General features: G+C 55.5%; 1 protein-coding gene across 1 annotated transcript in view; it reads right to left on the minus strand.

Moving 5' to 3' along the window:
* EEFSEC (eukaryotic elongation factor, selenocysteine-tRNA specific) overlaps nucleotides 1-18,170 on the minus strand; it is a 248,410-nt gene that overhangs the window by 28,049 nt on the left and 202,191 nt on the right. The window lies entirely within an intron of this gene.

Consider the following 18,170-nt stretch of genomic DNA (forward strand, 5'->3'; position numbering starts at 1 on the left):
GGAGTATAAAATGACCACTTTTGAAAATCACTCTGGGCCACTTTTGAAAATTCAAAATTTGAATTTGAAATCAAAGTGATTTTTGAAAATCACTCTGCCAGGAACTTTCCAGAACATTTTAAATGTTTACGGACAGTATTTTCTTTTTTAAAATCAGAACTTCTGAGAATCCATCTTAAGAGAAAAACACCGTATATTTAAAGACAGATTTGCAAAGGTGTGGCCAGCAATGCTTATGGTCAAGCAGCTGTCAACACCCGAAAGTGTGACAGATGTGTGGGTAACCTGTGGTCCTGCTCGGGGCGGGGGCGGGGAGGTGGCAATGAGCATGATATATGCTTGTACGTTTTACTGTGCACTTAGATCCTGGTGCATCCCACACTGGGCACACCTGCTATCCCGAGTCTCTGGAGGAGGGAACCAATGCCTGGAGATGTCCAGTCACTTCCCTGAGGTTACAGATGTGGTAAGTGAAGGTGCTGGATTGTGGCCCAAGCTCTGGTCTGAGGCCAGGACCCAGGCTCTTGGCCAGTGCACTGCTCAACCCCCTGCAGATTACAGAGTAAAACACAACAACAGGGAATAAAGCTTGCATAAGAGTATTGATCGGAAAGAACAGGAATACAAAATCATAGACACTGTATCATCTCGACTACATAAAAAGCAGCCTTTGCAGAGTAAAGGCAGAGGAAACCAAGTGAAAATATTAATGATGGGACTATGGGAGACCTGTTTCCCTTCTTTTTAATTTTCTTTAAACGTGACTTCCCTCGATGAATAGCACTATTACTTTTAAGTTTAAAAAAAAATAGGTCATGATTTTGTTTCAAACCACCTAAAACATCTCATTTGGAAATACTGTGTGTGGGAGGGCGTGTCTCTGCTGGGACAGGAGGAGGCCTGCAGGGTCGTCTAGGGCCAGAACAATCTCCTATACCCACTACGGGTTCTAAGGGGGGAATTCTGTCCTGTTTCTCAAGAGTCACAAATATTGCCTGGTCTGCTGAAGACTTCTGAGACCCTAAGATTAGGCAAACTGGCAGACTGTGATAGCCTCATGGCTTCTCCACCTCACAAATCAGTGTGCCAGGGCTGATGAGAATAAATGACATTATCCTTGCAATTGGGCCTGTCACTGCGATAGGAAGAGGGAAGGTTTGCAAAAGCTGAGGGGACATGGTTCTTTCAAAGTCCACTGTGCATGGACCTGACAAAACAGAGCTTAGTTGGAGCTTCCTGGACGGGGCACTGGGGACACAGGGACTCAGCTGGGGCCCTCAGCCTGGGGGAGGCACCCAGGGAGACAGGTAAGAGGCCACAGCAGTCCAGGGGCCCAAGGAAAGCTAAACGGGCCCTGTGAAGGGTACCTTTCACTCTCCCGAGGCTGAGCAGAGGTCAGGGGTGAGGGGAAGGCCACTCCAGCACAAGGACAGCCTGGCACTGTCACCTGGCATACCCTCTTGCAGCGAATACTTGTTTCTGCTGCTTTTCGCAGCAGTCCCTGGTCTTCCTTAGGGAAGCAGGGGCCACCCTGAGACCAGGAGGGGCCATGACATAGGCTGGCCAGTGGGCGTGTGCAGGCCTCCAGCCAGGGTGCTGGTTTGGGGATGGCCATGGGGCTCTACTTTGGTGGGACTACCAGGAAGAGAATCTGTCTCTCTGCCCACTAGACTTGCAGCTGGGAAGAGCACCCATGGGAGAGCCTACCTGGGGGCAGCCATCTGGGGAGGGCAGGGCTGAGCCCGGGGAGCTAAGCCACGCCTGGGACACAGCACCACCGCCGGACTTTTTCAGGCTCATGGGTCAATGAATTAAGGTCCTGTTACCTGCAACGGAGCCTTCAGCCAGTCCATTTCTCAGTTCCGTCCAGGTGACGGCCTGGAGCACCACCAGCCCGCTCACCCGCCCCACGGACAAGGACAGGCAAGATAAAGACCTCCCCCTTGACCTGCTCCCTGTACAGCAGGGCACCAGGGGTGGACGCAGCTAGGACCCAGAGCTGTCTGTGAGGTGAGGGGACCGTGGCACTGCAGGAGGATGGCGGGGATGGCGGACTGGAAGTGGCATCCGAGCTGAGCCCAGGGGACCCTGCACAGACAGCAGAATGAGGGACAGCCACTGTGGGTCCAATGAAAGGCTGGAGGGCAGCCTATGGGCAAGACAGGGCAGGAGCGGAGGAGGAGGCTGGCAGGAGGCAGAGCGGGGAGAAGCAAATGCCATGCGAACGAGCCTGGACTCTGTGGGCACGGCTGCTTTCCATGTGCCAGTGCCTGATGTACTCCCATGACAAGTCAGGGGACCACAGGCCGGGGGCCAGTGAGCAGCGGTGACGGAAGCCACAGAAGTGAGCGCTCATCCAACAGCCAGATGCCAGAAGATGTTGTCTGAAGAATTAGTACATTTACTAATCTCCTGGAATCACAAATACTAAACTTCACTGAACACAAATACTAAAGATCGTATTCTATGCTTGACTCCCCAAGGGACTGTCTCTCTGCCCCTGTGCAGAGGAAATGAAACTCAGATTCATTGGCCTTTAACAGGATCCAGGCACGTTATACACATTTTCTCAACTTACCCATCACAAACCTGAAGGTGGGGAACGCTCCCCATTTTTATATAGAAAAACTGAGACCCAGGGCATTCCTTTAGCTGCCCCAGAGGGGTCAAGCCAAAACTGAAACTTCTGAAATTCACCTGGGGCCCTGATCAGGCCAGGTGGAGCGGGAGGATGAGAGGGGGAACTGTTAGAGGTGGAGAGTAGAGGGGGAAGAGCAAAAGCCCTGGAGCTGGACAGCCTGGATTCCAATCCCGGTGTTGGGGTTCCATGGCTGTGTGATTTGGGGCACGTTCCTGTACCTCTGTGAGCTTCTGTTCCTCGCTGGTAAAATGAAAACTTCAGGAACTGTTAATTTTATCATAGGATCTCCCTTCAGATTTGTGGTGAAGATTAAATGACATTGTTATAAGCAAAATACAGAACATGCATGGCACAGAGTAATAACTATATTTAAGTGTTTTCCATGCATGCATTTAAAAATTCTTATACTAACTCAGAAACACTGAAGGAACTTGCAAATTTTGGCCGACTTCCGTCATGCCCCTGTTTGCCTTGTCTATACTGGGCCCCCACTCCCGCCAGGCACTGGGATGGGATCTCCCTGAGTCGCCCCTCATCTGCTCATGCAAACTAATCTAGGGGAGAGGGAGGAAGTGTCCACAGACAGAATGGCCTATGTGAAGCCCAGGGCCTGAAAATGCGAAAGTTCAAAGATGACTCCAGATGTTAGCTACAACGGGACAAATCAGAGAACACGTAGGTCCTAACAGGAGGGAGAGGGGGAAGTAACTGTGGGCCAGTTACACAGCACAGCAGCACACAGCCTTCAGGAGCAAGGCCTAGGGTGGCTTACGCACCGGCATGAAGGGCTTCTTACGACACATGGCCCCAAGGGAAGACCTCCACGAGCCGCCTGAGCTGTGCGGTACCACAAGCAGCAGCACTAGCCCTGACTGGATCTCTCCTCCACAGCAACCTCTGAGCCGGTTCTTCACACACACACGGCTCCTCGCTGTGCTCTCAGTGGCCCTCCTCCACAGAGGAGACACAAGCCCAGGGAGGCAGAGGAGCAACTCCGGGGTCTCTACAGGGGGCGCTTAAACTCTCATTCTTGACCCTGGGCTCTTTCTGCCCACACCAAATGACACCTGAAGAAATCCTAGATGGAGAGGTAACCAGGAGTCTCCTGGGATGCCACTGGGTGAGCAGACTCTAGGTGGCATTTTTTCTCCTCCAGATTCTCAAGCTTTCTCCCTGAGACCACGCAACTTTCATAAACGAGTGAGAACTGGTTTAGGATTAACACGTGGCATCTGGCTCTTTCTGGTTGCTCCCATCCGAAAGTGACCCAGCTTCTGCCAGAAAAACTTTCTGGAGATGGGCAGGCAGTGACTTCAACCTTTGAGCCATAATTAAACAAACATGAGGCCACAGGAGCCTCAGCTAGCAGCCATAAGTCCCTGAGTCACTAGCAGGCAGCAGCGGCCCCCTCTGGCCCAGGGCTGGGCCCTGTGTGAGCCACCCATGAGGACAGGAGCTGCCTAAGTAAGCCAATGGCCACCTACAGCTCACCAAGTGCATTGGACTCAAGTGGCTGTGTGGCCTGGAGAGAGGGCTCCAGGGGAGAATGAGGGCAAAAGCGAGATGAGCCCCAAACGAAAAGCAACTTGGGTGCCAGGTTCTGTCCGTGCTCTGGCTGGCCTGGCTCTACACCCTGCTGTCTCCCGGTTCTCTCTGAGCATCAAGACTGGGCTTTGCGGTCAGACGATATGGGGTCCAGATCTAGCTACCCTTCTGGTGCCCAGCTCTGTGACCTTGCAGGGCCTCATGGAGACACCTATACCACAGAGACCAAGGAAGACACTGGCGACCAAATCCCCAGCCTTGGGATGGCAATGGCCCATACTGGTGCGGTGACCAGTGTCGTGGTTGCTCTTCTCCCTGCCCTCCCCAGGCACACCTGCTGAGTGGAAGGAGCCCAGGGAAAGCTCAGCATTTGCTGGAGCAGCAGTCACAGCAGTGGCAGCGAGCCCTGGGCGAGCACGGACCTCACAGGCACAATGCTGAGAGCCCATGTGGATCACTTACAGAAGCGTGAGCCGGCTTGGCTCCCTTCTGTCCTGACTGCAGTGTCTCCCAGGAGGGCTGTGCCGAGTGTGGCCCCCGAAGTCAGAGGGTCATCTAAGTGTAAGACCCAGGGCGAGCAATTTAACCTATGAGTAGTTCCCAACTCCAAGGACTGTTGCAAAAACCGCAATTGCACAGTTTACGGAAAGCATCGAGGACCCTACAGTCTGGCACACAGCAAGGGCCGAGGCTGTACCGGTCTGCGCTATGCCTGGCCCTCTGGTCGCAGGCTTTAGCATGCTCTAGCATTTGGCTGGGAAGGCCAGCCGCACCCCTTCGTTAGCAACAATGATTACCAAGGCGCTCTGAATATGTGCGAAGTGTTTTGGTTAATGTGGCAGATTCGGAACACGGGAGAACTGGTGCACAGGGAGGTTCCTGCCACTCCGGAGTCCTTCAAGGTCTCGAGGTTTGGGGCACATGACCAGCTGGCACGGCAGTCCAGGGCACTGGGGATTAAGACATGAGATCGGGCAGAACTGCCTGAGCCAAGATTATTCTATGATCGGATGTGGAGCTGGCTTCTGATTTCTGGGACTTTCTTTTGGGTATTTAAGACTTCTGGTTCTTTGTTATATTAAGGCTTTCTGGGGGTGACAGTACTTATTAGCCAGTCACAAAAGTTCCCCTGAGCACTGCCTGAAACATGACAGCAAATAATCTGTTGACTCTGATGATTTTACTTAGGCAGCATAAATTTGTATGGAAAAATACAAATTTCCTGCAAACCTCACAAACCAGTAAAAACTTGGAGAGTTTTAGAGAATGCTAAACACTCGTAAGAATCCAGGTAAAGGTGCTGTGCTCCTGGCACATGTCAGGCTGGAGAAAGCCTCTCCCGTGGGAGGCCTAGGTGGAGTCTGTTCGGGATGCCCCCTGCTCACTCATCCTCACTCTGAACCCAGCAGGTGCGGAGTCACCGCAGCCTGTCTGCCCTGTGCCCTGCCCTGTTGTCCGGGTCCTCACTGCCCCAGGCTTGGGGCCTTCTGTCTCTCACTCTCCAACCAGCTGCCTGGGAGAGCTTTCCTGCATACCAGGTGCTGTGGCTTCTACCATCTACTTAGATCAGTGGTTCTTAAAGGGGGTGGAGGGTGATTCTGCCCTGCAGGAGACACGCGGGGCGGGGTAGCATGGTGTGCTAGCCGCCCCCAGTGAGCAGAGGTCAGGGATGCCACTGAAAATCCTACACGTACAGGCCAGCCCCCACTACAGGGAACAACCCAGCCCCAAATGTCTGCAGTGCTGACACCGAGGAGGCCTGCCCTGACAAAGGCCAGATGCCAAGCATGGGCTTCTGGGCCTCAGGCCTGGGGACTGAAAGTGAGGAGCAACAAGGGATCTCCAGGGGCTCAACTGTGGTTGGCGACGTGCAAGACTTTGGGGGAAAAAAAATTCCACTGCTTTAAAAAAACATTCCAAAATCACCATTTTAAACACACCAAACTAAATGAATGAGTAACATATAATGCACTTAGAACAACGTCCCACACATTAGAAGAAGCGAGTATGCCATACTCCTTCCAGCCTCTGGGCATTAGCGTACTCTGTTCCCTGTGTCCTGAATGCCTTTCCTCCTTTTCTCTACCTGGGAAGATTCCTGCACCTTCAAGCCAGCTCAAGATTCACTGTATCTGTGGAAACTCCCAGCCCACTCTGGAAAGGAGTAGTCACCCCATCCTGCCTTCCCCATGGCAGGTAGGGCCCCTGTCACGCTTCTTAACTTTCTGTGGTCATCTCTGCCATAGTGCCCTCCTAGGGAGGGGCAGAAACCAGTTCCCTGTGTCCAGGGCTGCTGCTAGTCACAGGAGAGGGCCACGGCTGGAGCAAAGGTGGGAGGGAGACAGAGAGACAGAGACAGATAGACAAAGACAGAGGACTATATGGGCATTGGGAAGCAGCAGCTCCTCCTCACACAGGCCCTGGCTTAGCCTGCACAGGGCCGTGGGAAAGGGGCAGGACACTCCTGCATTGGGCCCCATAGAGCCAGCCTCACTGCTGCCAGACCAGGACCTTAACCCTGACTTCCAGGGACTTCCTAGTGCCCTTCCTCCATACAGGACACAGCTCAGCAGCTGTGTAGCTCTGAGCCCCCTTCACACCACCTATCTCTGGGCTGTGGGCTATCTCTGTCTCTTCCTTGCTCCTGCTAACAACCACTGTCACCAGCCATCACAGGTCTGTCCCCCATGATGGCTGACGTCACCTGCGTCCCAGGGAATGCACTAAGAAGAACAGGAGAGCGCCTGTGTAGGGTTCCTTCCCAAAACACACTACCTGAACCTAGTCATGAAGAAAAATACCAGACTGACCCAAAGAGTGCACGTGGCCGACAGGTCAGCTGGACTCTCTGAAAAGCCCTAGGAGATACGACAGCCAAATGCAGGGTGTGAGCCTCCCCAGGATCCTCTGGCAGGGAAAAGTTTTAAAAGATATTATTGGGACAACTGGGGGAATCTGGAAGTGGGCTGTGTCTTAGACAGACTTTGAGTTTCTCGAGAGGGAATCATACTGTGGTTGTCTAGGATGCCTTTGTTCCCGGGGGCACGCGCTGACGTACGCTGGTGCCATAGGCGTTCCACAGCTAATATTCCAATGGTTCAGTACACACACAGAAAACCAAGTTGACAACACGTCAACAAGCGTGAAATCCAAGGGAGTATGCGTATTCAACGAACTATTCTTCCAACTTCTCCATACACTTAGAAGTATTTGAAAGGTTGGGTAGGGAAACCCTCAAAATAACCCACCTTACAGATGAAGACACTGAGGCCCCGAAAGGTCAGTAACATTCTAGCCAGGGTTCCAACTCAGGTCTGGCTGACTCCAGAGCTCTTGTTCTTTGAAGGTCCCCTGCTCCCGCCTCCTAGAGGGGGCAGGAAATGCCAAGCGTGCACCAGCCTGAGCCCTGCCAGCATCTTTCAGTAAAAGCCAATCTGGACCTGGCAGGGGTCGCTCTGGAGGTAGCGGCCGAGTACACTGATGAAGCCCCAAGGACAGGTCACTGAGGTTGCCCAGGAATCTGTGCCAGAGTCTACAGTTGCCACTGGATGGGTGGGTGGGGAGAGCACATTTTAAAGGAAAAGAAAACCAGTTTCATTTCAAACCCCAGAGGGAACACACAACTAATGGCCTATTGTGCGAGGGCCTATTTATGGGAACGCAACAATACCCACAACCTCAGACCTTCTCAGGGCCCCTCCCTTTGGCACCAAGACGAGTTTTCGCTTTTTCTCTTTGCTGGGTTTCCAGATGCCTCTGCACGGAACGGTGACCGTGAGACATGCCCACTTCTGTCTGGGGGCTCCAGAGTCTGCTGGGCGGGTCATCTAGCTCCTCTGAGCTCACTGGACCCTTCAGGGAAAGGGGACGGGGCCTGCGGGAGGAAGGAGAGGCAGCACATCAGGGACCTGGCCCCAGTAGAGGCTAGAAATGATGGCCCCACGGGAGAACAGGGAGATTTCACGTAAAAACCCAGATCCTCAGTCTCTCTTGCAAACTCTGGGAATCTGGGAAGATCTGATCACTCTGTGGCTGTGCTGCAGTCCAGCAACATTGACATGGAGTCGAGTGGTGTCCGTCCCTGGGATGGGGCAGTGTCAGCCTCACAGCCCCCACCTGGAAGGGCCTGCGTTTCCAGGCCTGGGTGCCAGCAATGGCAGGCAGATCAGGTTATCTCTGTACACTGGCCTAAGTCTCATGGCACCCCAAGATTGGATCACTAGAGCCGCATTCATCCAGGGCAAACAGTGGCTCTGAAGGCAATGAGCTGCCCCAAATGCCCTCCCCTCCGGGGCTCCTGTATCTAGAACATGGACGGCTGATGCTTAAACGCTTCTTTCTTAAAAACACAAGGTGGTGGGCCGCCTGGGTGGCTCAGTGGGTTAAAGCCTCTGCCTTCAGCTCAGGTCATGATCTCAGGGTCCTGGGATCGAGCCCCGCATCGGGCTCTCTGCTCGGTGGCGAGCCTGCTTCCTCCTCTCTCCCTCTCTGCCTGCCTCTCTGCTTACTTGTGATCTCTGTCTGTCAAATACATAAATAAAATCTTAAAAAAAAAAACAAAACACAAGGTGGAAAACTTCATCAATTCTCATTCATACAGGAGGCACTTCTGGCACCATCTGCCATAACCCGCTATAGCTGGAGATGGGAGCAGGGGCTGGGCTGAGTGGTGGCCCGGCCCAAGGGCAGCAAGGCCCTACGCACACACTTTAAATTGCATGAAACCTGAGCCGAGGCCAGTCCTGGAGGCCCCACTCTCCCAGCTAACGGAGTGACGAGGGGCCACTAGGCCCACAGATGCAGGCCACTGGAGGCCCAGCTCTAACTCCCCTGTTTCCAGAGCTCACCTGAAGTGCCAGCCAGCTCCCAGCAGGGCGGGCCTGTCGAGAGCAGCCGGTGCTGGGCCGCCTGCCTTCCTGACCTGGTGAGGCACCAGGACAAGGGAGTCTTCCCGTCACACTGGCTTTGTTGAGTGTCTGATAGAGCCAGGGGTATGGCTGGGCAGGTGACGGGCACAGTTCCAGCCCTGCTGCTGAGCTTGTCTTGGGGCCTCATTTCCAAGGCTTTGCCTCTCTTTCCATATCGTTCAGCAGGGACATAAGCAAGCAGCTGGTCCCAGCTCCTGGACTCAGGGCTGAGGACTGGCCTGGGGCGCGGCCGTCTTGCAATGTCTGTGAGCTGGGCCCGTGGGAAGAGGTCAGGGCTCTGTCTTGCGGGGTAAGAATGCACGCTGGGGGTCCAGGTACATGCCTGTGCCTATGTTCAAGGCCAGCAGGAATGCCTGGGCAGCGGGGCTGGAGAGCTACCTTTCTGCTGCATGCAGACCTGTGCCCATCCTTCTGGACGTGGTGAGAACACCTCTGTGACATCCTGAGTTGAGGTGGGGGGGCATGCCAAGAGCTGTGGAGTCAAGCCTGCAGGTGAGGCACTTAGTGGGGACCCTGTATGGTCCCGAGGTTCCTCTCTAGGGGAGGCAGGAATGGCTTGGAGGGAGCAAGCAGGGCTCACTCCACAAGCCAGGGCTGGCCTATGAGGCCCTCGGTGGCCCTGGCTTGTGGCCCTTCCTGCTGCAATCCTCAAAGGCACCTGAACACTCAGGCTTCTGAGCACCGCCTTCCCCTTTCCTTGTGGTTGGCCTGGGGAAGTCCACTGATGGGGTCTGCCTTCTGGTCCAGTATCTCCTCCTCTGGGAAGCCTTTCTGGATTCCCATGCATGTGACACAGGCCTTACCATCACTGTGTACCTCTGCAGACTTCTGCCTCCCTGCTTTCCCCGTGGCCCTCCTTGAACCATTCTCTTGAGGGTAGCCAGAGGCATGGCCAGAGGCATCACTTAAACATGCAAATCGAATCAAGTCAGACTTTCACTTGAGACCCGCCTCTGGCGGCTTCCTGTAGACCCGAACTCCTCCTCCCGTGGTGCCTGGCCATATCTCTGATGCCATCTCCCTGCATCTGCTCAGCTTGCTCATGCCCTTCGGGGGCAGACCCCCCCACGGCCCCATGCCCCTTTGCATCCGCCTCGGACAGCCAAGCCTCAGCATCACCGCAGGGTCCCTTCTGCTTGCCTGCTGTCCAGGCCTCTAACACACATTTGTGCACGCAGCCTGGGGCCTGGGAAGAGCATGTGTGTGGGTGGGAGCGGAGTGGGGTGGGGCATGGCTCTTCGAGCCTCAGCTGTGACACGGGGGTACTCCTTCCTAGAGTTGGCAGGAAGATGACCTTTCATATGCCGCACCAAGGGATCTCTGGCAATGGAAATCTGACATTACATCCTGCCATGGGCCCTCTAACAACTCCTCTCTGCCTTAGGGTAGAGATGAACAGCCTCCTGGGGTTTGCCAGACCCCACGTGGTGGTCCCTGCCTGCCCATGCCCCCACCCCCCATCCCTTGCCAGTTTCCTGGGCCCAGTTATCCCTGAAGATGCTGATATCTTCTGCCTCAGAGCTCCGCTTGGGCCCCTCCTTGCTGGGGACACTGCCCCACACAGCTCAAAGGGCTCCCACTCACCTTCTGGGGCCCCATACCGTGCGACCACCACAGGAAGCCTTCGTGACCCCAGACTTTGTCAGTGTTGCTCTATGCTCTCCCAGCACCATACCCCTTCCTTGCACAGCTTGGGGACGGCTGCCAAATTACAAATGTTTGGGAGACCCATTCATCTCCCAAATGCAATGGGCTGCATTGTGTCCCCCAGAATCACACCTTGAGGTCCTAACCCCATGCACCTCAGGATGTGACTGTATTTGGAGACAGGGGCTTTAAAGGGGTGATTAAGGTAAAATGAGGTCATAAGGGTACGTCCTAATCCAATCTGATCGGTGTCCTTAGGAGAAAAGGGAAGTAGGATAGAGATATGCAGAGACATGCAGCCAGGTGAAGAGACAGGGAGAAGACCGCCATCAGCGAGCCAAGACGCAGGGCCGCTGAAGAAATCAGCCCCGCCAACACCTTGATCCCAGACTTCTAGCCTCGAGAACTGAGACACTCAGTGTTCTTAATTTAAGCCGCCCAGCCTGTGGTATTTAGGATAGCAGCCCAGAAGGCTCCCACACCTAACCACACCGCAGACCTCATGAGAAAGGGGTCACGCGGGCTTTTTGCTCACTGGGGTCCTTCGAGAGCCTGGCACAGGGATGACACATAAGAGGGGCTCAAACACTCATCGCTGAATAGATGAACGGTCGACTGTGAGCTCCCAGAACAGGTCCGTGTCTTCTTGGAGACTGTGTGCCCAGAGCCCAGCACTGCTGCTGGGGCAGAGAAGGTAAGAGTAAAGAACCAGACAGAGGAGGTGTGTGCTCATGCCAGGTGACTGCGCATCCCGCCTGGCCAGCCATCTCTGAGCTCGGCTGGTGAGGTGTGCTGTGGCTCAGTGTGTGCTCTGGCCACTGGTGCACTCGGCCCCAGGCCTCCTCCTCCTGCCATCTGATCTCAGGCAAGCCGCGTGGGCTCCATACTGGTCTGGGTCCCTCCTTCGTAAAATGCAGGTGGAGCCCGGCCTGCCTCCCTGGGATCAGCAGCCAGCAGAGGATGGGGCAGTCTATCTACATGGGGCATGCTTCCCGGTGCAGAGCGACAGACAGCTCCAGACCAGCCACTGTCTGTGCCACTGCCGGCATCTTCCCCACCGTGCAGCCTACCTGCCGTCTGCCTGGATGGCTACTATCCCTGCTGCGGGTCTTCAGGCTGCAGCGTCCCCAGGCAGCCCCACTCCCTCTGGCTGCTGGCCCATCCAGCTTCAGACAACACCCTAGATAGCTCTTAGAAGCCATGTGTCTAGTGTTTCACCAATCACCTGATCAGGCCAAGGGGGACACCTGGGATTCTGCATTCAGTCGGAAGGGAAATGTATGATCCTTGCTTTTGACCAAATGCAAAGTGCATTCCAGGGTCAATAAATGGGAGGGGTCCTGGCAGTCGAGCCAATCTCAGCTTGAAAGATGGTAACTCTCCCTGTTCTGCTGGGGGGTCAGGGACCCCTCGGTGGGCATGTGGGAACCCAGGTAAGGGCAGGTGCCTGGGTGGGTGAAAGCAACACACAACCCCAGCTACCATTCACAAAGCCCCTGTCACTGGCCAGATACTGCAGGCCGAGTTTAGTGATCTAATACCCACTGCCTGTTTGGAATTCAGAATCACTCGTGGTGTTGGCACCGGGAGCTGAAGCTCCAGGTGGGGATGGCCTGCCCCTCCCCTCCAGGGGCTTCCTGTCTCTGCAGGCCAGGCCCTGTGCTGTACCAAGGGACCCTTCCAGCCCTGGCCTGGTCCACCCACCCTCCTGGGCGGAGCTGGACGCTGAGACCCTGTGCGGAGGAAGATGTGGTGCTGCCCAGTGGGGTGCCCAGGCCGAGATGAAGCACCTCATGACTCTCCTTCCCCAGCCAGCACTCAGAACCTCCCTGCCCTCTGCCACATTCCCGGACGTGGAGTGGGCTGGGCACCTGAAGAGCCTGATAAACAGCTGACGAGAGATAGACGAACAGAGGTGCGGGGCTGTCCCCGGAGCCTGGGGACACAAAGGGGAGGCTGTTTCAGCACACGGGCGCTAGGGCGGTCTGCCTGAACGGAGTGCTGGGGAGGAGCTTCTGAGAAAAGAGCCAGCCGGTAGGGCCTCTGCACCCCTGGTTCCTGGTAGCCACTGTGCATCTCCCAGGGGACTGAAGAGGCAGGCAGTGACTCAGGGCTCTTTCTAGTTGTGTTGCTGTGAGCAAGGGGCCTCAGTTTCCCCATCCGCAGAATGGGGTTAGAGCCAGTTTAAATGGAGAGGGTCTGTCCTTTCGGCCCTGGCCTCCTCCTGCACGAGTACCCTAGGCAGTGCCAGAGAGGGGCACGAAGTGGGGTCTGGAATCAGGTGTACCTTCGGGCCTGCAGAGTGGTCCGGGCAGGGAGGGAGGAATGAGGCCCTCGGAGGTGAGGGGAGCATTCCCACAGCCATATTAGAGGCATAGAAAATGGAGCCCAGAGCAGGCAGCCAGGGCTGGGGCCTGCCCTCCCCACCCATGGATGGCTTCTCCCACTGGCCACAGGATTCCGGAGAACACATATCTGATTCCAGTTCTTTCCACACACCTCCTTCTCCTCTTTCCTCCCAATCCCTGCTTGGACAGCAACTCCTCTGGGAAGTCTGCCCTTTCTCTCTCTTGGGACAGCCATTCTCCCCACCCTGTTCCTGGCCCCGTGCCCCTACGGACCCCCACCATGCTGACTGCAAACTGTTGGTCTGTGCCTTTGTCTCTCTCATAGGGGAGATGGTCTCTGCCTCCCCAGCCCTGAGCATCCACTGGAGTCTGCAGAGCTGGACAGACTGGCACCCTCCCCTTCAAGTTGTTTTGAAGAACCTAGAATGCCCAAAGCCATTTCACAAGGAGATGGCCGTGCTGAAGGGGTCTGACGACGTTAGCACCTGCCTGCTTCAGAGATGTTTCTGGGGAGGCCCACAGCACACCAGGCACCAGGCTCCTTGGCCCCCAAAGGTCTGAGTTCACTCGTTTGTTCATTCCAGTCCAGCCCATTCCCCTGAATACACTTCATTTATTCATGTGTGCAAGCAGCATGGAAAATGATCCTCTTTGGTTTGGACTGGGATGGGACACCGAAAGCCGTGAAGTGGTTTCAGGGGGCAGAAGCTGAAGCCCGGATGGCCTAGGGACCCTCCTCAGAACACCAGTCGGAGGCAAACAGGCCATGGTTCTCCAGACGCGCAACTTCTCTGCCACGGGGCCACAGGGCAGCCTGCCCGTCGCATCTCTCAGGCCCTCCGCTAGAGGCCCTGCCCAGCAGAATGGCTACAACAGTTGCCTCCTCCCACACAGCCTGAGGGACCCACATGCATTCTCACCTCCCCACCAGCCCTGCAGGTGAGGAGCCAGGGCTCAGGAAGAGTCGTGGGCAGAGTGGTCGGCAGCGGGGCAATCTGGGTTCAATCCCATTGACGCATCCTGCTATGTAACGTTGGGCAAGTTCATTGCTTAACCTCCAGGCCTCAGTGTCCTCATCTGTGAAATGGCGATCCACCAGTGCCATGGGTGCCAGGCTTCCTGGGGCTTCACAGGGCCCCCCTCAGACAGCTGTTCATGGCTCCTGAGCGGTGTTCCTCCTGAAGGGCAGTACGCAGAAGTTCCTGCTAGGTTCTTACCACGAGTACAACTCCGTACATTTCTTCCTTTTTTTTCTTTTCCTCTTCTATCTGTAGAGTCCGTTCGGTTGTGATTAGTAGAAGTAGGAAGGGTGTTAAAGATCACCAAATCTGAGAATCCTGAGTGCCAGCTGGTGGGGTCCAAGACCTCTGTTCCTGGGCTTGACTAAGGGCCTGGCTGCCTCACAGCAAGGTCAATTTCTTGACTGGTACGAGGAGTGTGGGATGCGGCGGGCGGGACAGGCCCATGGAGAGGACGAGGTCCTCGCCGTGGCCACCAGCAGCTGTGGTTCTCAGTAACCACAGCTCGGGCTTTTCCAAGGTGCGTCTGTTTGGAGCTCCGTGACTTGATCAGTTTCACCGGGGATTTGTGCGGTCACCTGACTCGAGGCAGTGATGCACACGTCACACCAGTGGTTCTTGGGGCCTAGGGCTTTCCAGTGACATGGACACTGCAGGCCATCCCCACCCGTGGTACTAGGCCAGACTACATCCAATCCCCCCCCCGCAGCTGGCAGGCCCAGGAGCCCCTGATGGGAGACGGGCCACTCCAAAAGCTTGCCACGTCCAACTAGGGTACACATAGCAAACTACTTGGTGACTCTAGGTTTCTGAGGCTTTGTTCTGGAAGACAAAATTGCAGGCGCATGTTCACCTTCTCCCCTAGAGTTGGCAAGAAGTGGCTCGTGGCTGTTATGAGGGACGAGTGCCTTCCTCCCCTCGAGTCTTCTCTGGCAGGAAGTCATCAAGGAGCTCATTTCCCTTGCAGAGTGGGGCATGTGGGGCTGGGATGCTGGTGTGGAGTGGAGGACAGGAACTGCAGGAAAGCACTCGCCAGGGTGAGCAATGGCAGCCCAGGCTAAGCCACCCCACATGGGGGGAGGGGTCTCCACCCCCACATGGACCCCATGGCGACCGGCTCCCTGAAGCCCTGACCCCTCTCTGGGGCTGGCCGGGCAGGCAGGGAAGGGCCAGCTGCTCAGCCCCTCTGCTCCCCAGGCCCACTTGGGATGGAGGCCAGAAGACGGAGGCCACCAGACCTGGCTCTACAATGTGGCGCCCAGCACTTGGGAAGCAGAGACACTGTGCCCTGGGCGGGATCCTCGGGAGGAACCTCAGCTCTGCCTGAAAAGCCCTCCAGCCACTCTTTCTCTGTAGCAAGGCACGCAGTGGGCTCCTAGTTCATCTTGCAAGGCCGCCCGGCCCCCCAAGACTTACAAGCAGAGGCTGCTTTCCTGATGGGAGCAGCTGTGTAAATGCGGGGCTTCCTAACCTTGAGCACCCCCCCCCCCACCAAGACTTTCTGGGTCAGCTCCTGGGTGTCAGGATGGGGCTATTCCTCTAGCCCCTCTGATTTCGGACACTATCTTCTGGTGGCAGCCATGGGCTTAGTGTCAGGACCCTTGTCTCCGTGGCCACTTCCATTTTATGGCTCATCTTTGACTCATGAACCTGAGGAAGTAAGTGTTGGTCCTGAAATGCAAGTACGAGTTACAAGTCGGCATGGGCCAAACCCAGCCCAAAGTTATGTGTTGTTTAGTTTGGATGATTTTACATTTTTAATCAGGAAGTTTACGTGAAAATAAAATCAGATAAAATTAGATTTCTTGGCCTACAGCAAGAGACCTGAGTAGCCCGCCACCATGGTCCCCACCACTCGCTCAACAGGGTCTCTTCCACACCTGCTTGGCTCTGTTGGCATGTGACCATGTCCCCAGAAGTGAGAGGTCCCAGGGAGCAACTGCGGCCTGGGGGGCAGGGGCAGGTAGGAGGACACCCAGATGACCTTTAGTCTGCCTTGCCCACTGTGCTGTCCTATAGGGCTAGCACCTAGGCCCAGAGGGCACATTTGACCCCAGCCCCACCCACAGTCTGTGGGCTGGGACGGCTCCCCTGAGCTGCTCCTGCTCCGGGAGCCTTAGATCCTGCAGGGCCAAAGCCCCAGGCCTCGGCCTGGCCCTTCCAGCCTGCAGCCAGCAATGCTCTTCCTCCTCCCCCTGGCACTGGGCGTCTCAGGTTCACCGAAGATTCTCTCACAATTAATGCACTTCAAAAAGGTTAAAAGTAATTCTTCACGGGAGAAATAGGCAGGAAAAGACAAGCAGGAGGGGGTGAGGAGTGGGGTGGGTGGGATGAAGGAATCTGACCAGTTATATTTAATAAAAAGCTTAAAAGCCACAAACAGGAAGCAGACCTATTAAAAAGGCAACACTGACCTAACAAAGGAATGTGAACTTGAGTTGACTGAAGCAGCAGCACTGTGTCTCCCTCCCTGCACTCCTACCCCAGCACCCAGGGCCCCCAAACAAGCCTCCTCTTGTACTCTGGCCTGTTCTGGGGACACCTCAACTCTGAGCTTGCCTTGGGCTAAAGGAAGAGGAGCTGAAGGCAATGTCAGCATGATCCTACACAACCCCCCAAAAGGAAACAGATGGTGGTCTTGTTCCCTTGTCTGGACCAGCAGGCTCCCCCAGCTGGGGGAGGGATGCAAATTCCAGGGCATGCCCCCCACCAACTCCAGGGAGCTCCCCTCCTGCCTTCCCAGTGTCCTGTACCCCTCCTTCTCAGTAAGCCCCCACAGGTACATGCCCAGGACCCTGGGAACTGAGGCCAGGACCTTGGCCCGCTGGGCTCATGCCTTGTGTGTGCTCCTTGGAACCCAGAGCAGGGCACTGTGGACCCTGGTCTGGCTGAGGTAATGACCAGAGCAGTGGAGAGAAAAGGACAGGAGCCTGAAGCCTATGGGTGGGCCACTCTGCCTTCCGCAAGGAGTATCTCCAATCGTGACAGAGCTGAACTCCACCCCGACAGAGGCCTCAGGGTACAGTCAAAGTAGATCTGAGTGTCGCGGGGAAACAAGCTTCCGGTGCCTGCTACGCTTCCTCACAAGAGTGCAACTGCCACATATGACACTCTGGGCTTGCAGAAGGACTCAGCATTCCAGGGCACGACCCTACCTGGAGATTTCACTCAAGGAGCTACACACCCACAGCATGTTGCTGACCTGATCTGAACCTCCCCGTGGCTTTCCAACCCTCACAGACTAAAACCCAGAGTCCCGCAGACAAGCAAAGTACGGCCACATGCTGATGTGAAGTCAGAGTTTCTCCATAGACTTCAATTCTGCTGCGTGTTTGAGAAGTGGCCTAACACGATGCTGGTGAAGGAAAGTGGCATCCCACACGCCTCCCAGTTCGTGCCAAACAACCGGTCCTCAAACACACACCCAAACTCACTCTTAACCCAGGGCCTTGGCACTTGTTGCCTCTCTCTATGGCGTGTTCCTTCCCCTTGGTCAGGGCCCTATTCAACTGTTACCTCCTCAGAGAGGTCTTCCCTGATTGCCCCTGTCCAAAGGTGCACACGCGGTGCTTCTCACCCTCTCCCTGCTTTATTTTTCTGCAATGTACAGTAGATATTCACTGAATGTGTTCCCACCTGTCCCCTCCCACAACCGTGGCAGCCTGCCTGGCGTGCGGCAGGACCCCCAGAAGATGGGTGTGGGGTGAGTACAGTAGTGATGGAAGGGAGGGAGGGACTAAAGGGATCCCAGGGCTCTATTTCCAAGAGCAAAAGCACACCTTTGACCCCACCACCGACAAGTCCCAAGTCAGATCACACAGAGGCTCAGCAACTATTGTTCTCCACCGGGCAAAAAACTAGGTGGCAACTCATATTCTGGGAAACCGTACTGGCTACTGGGCAGCATGCCAGGCCCCGGCAGACTCTCTCACCAACTCTCCCTCCAAAGCACCTCCCGGATCAGGATCAGTATTGCCTTTCACAGACAAGCCAGGTCACTCATCCAAGGTCACCCCTGTATGGTTTACAGTGGAGCACAGCT

Source organism: Lontra canadensis, unplaced genomic scaffold (assembly GCF_010015895.1).
Source record: "Lontra canadensis isolate GAN:19392208 unplaced genomic scaffold, GSC_riverotter_1.0 scaffold133, whole genome shotgun sequence".
Lineage (NCBI taxonomy): Eukaryota > Metazoa > Chordata > Mammalia > Carnivora > Mustelidae > Lontra > Lontra canadensis.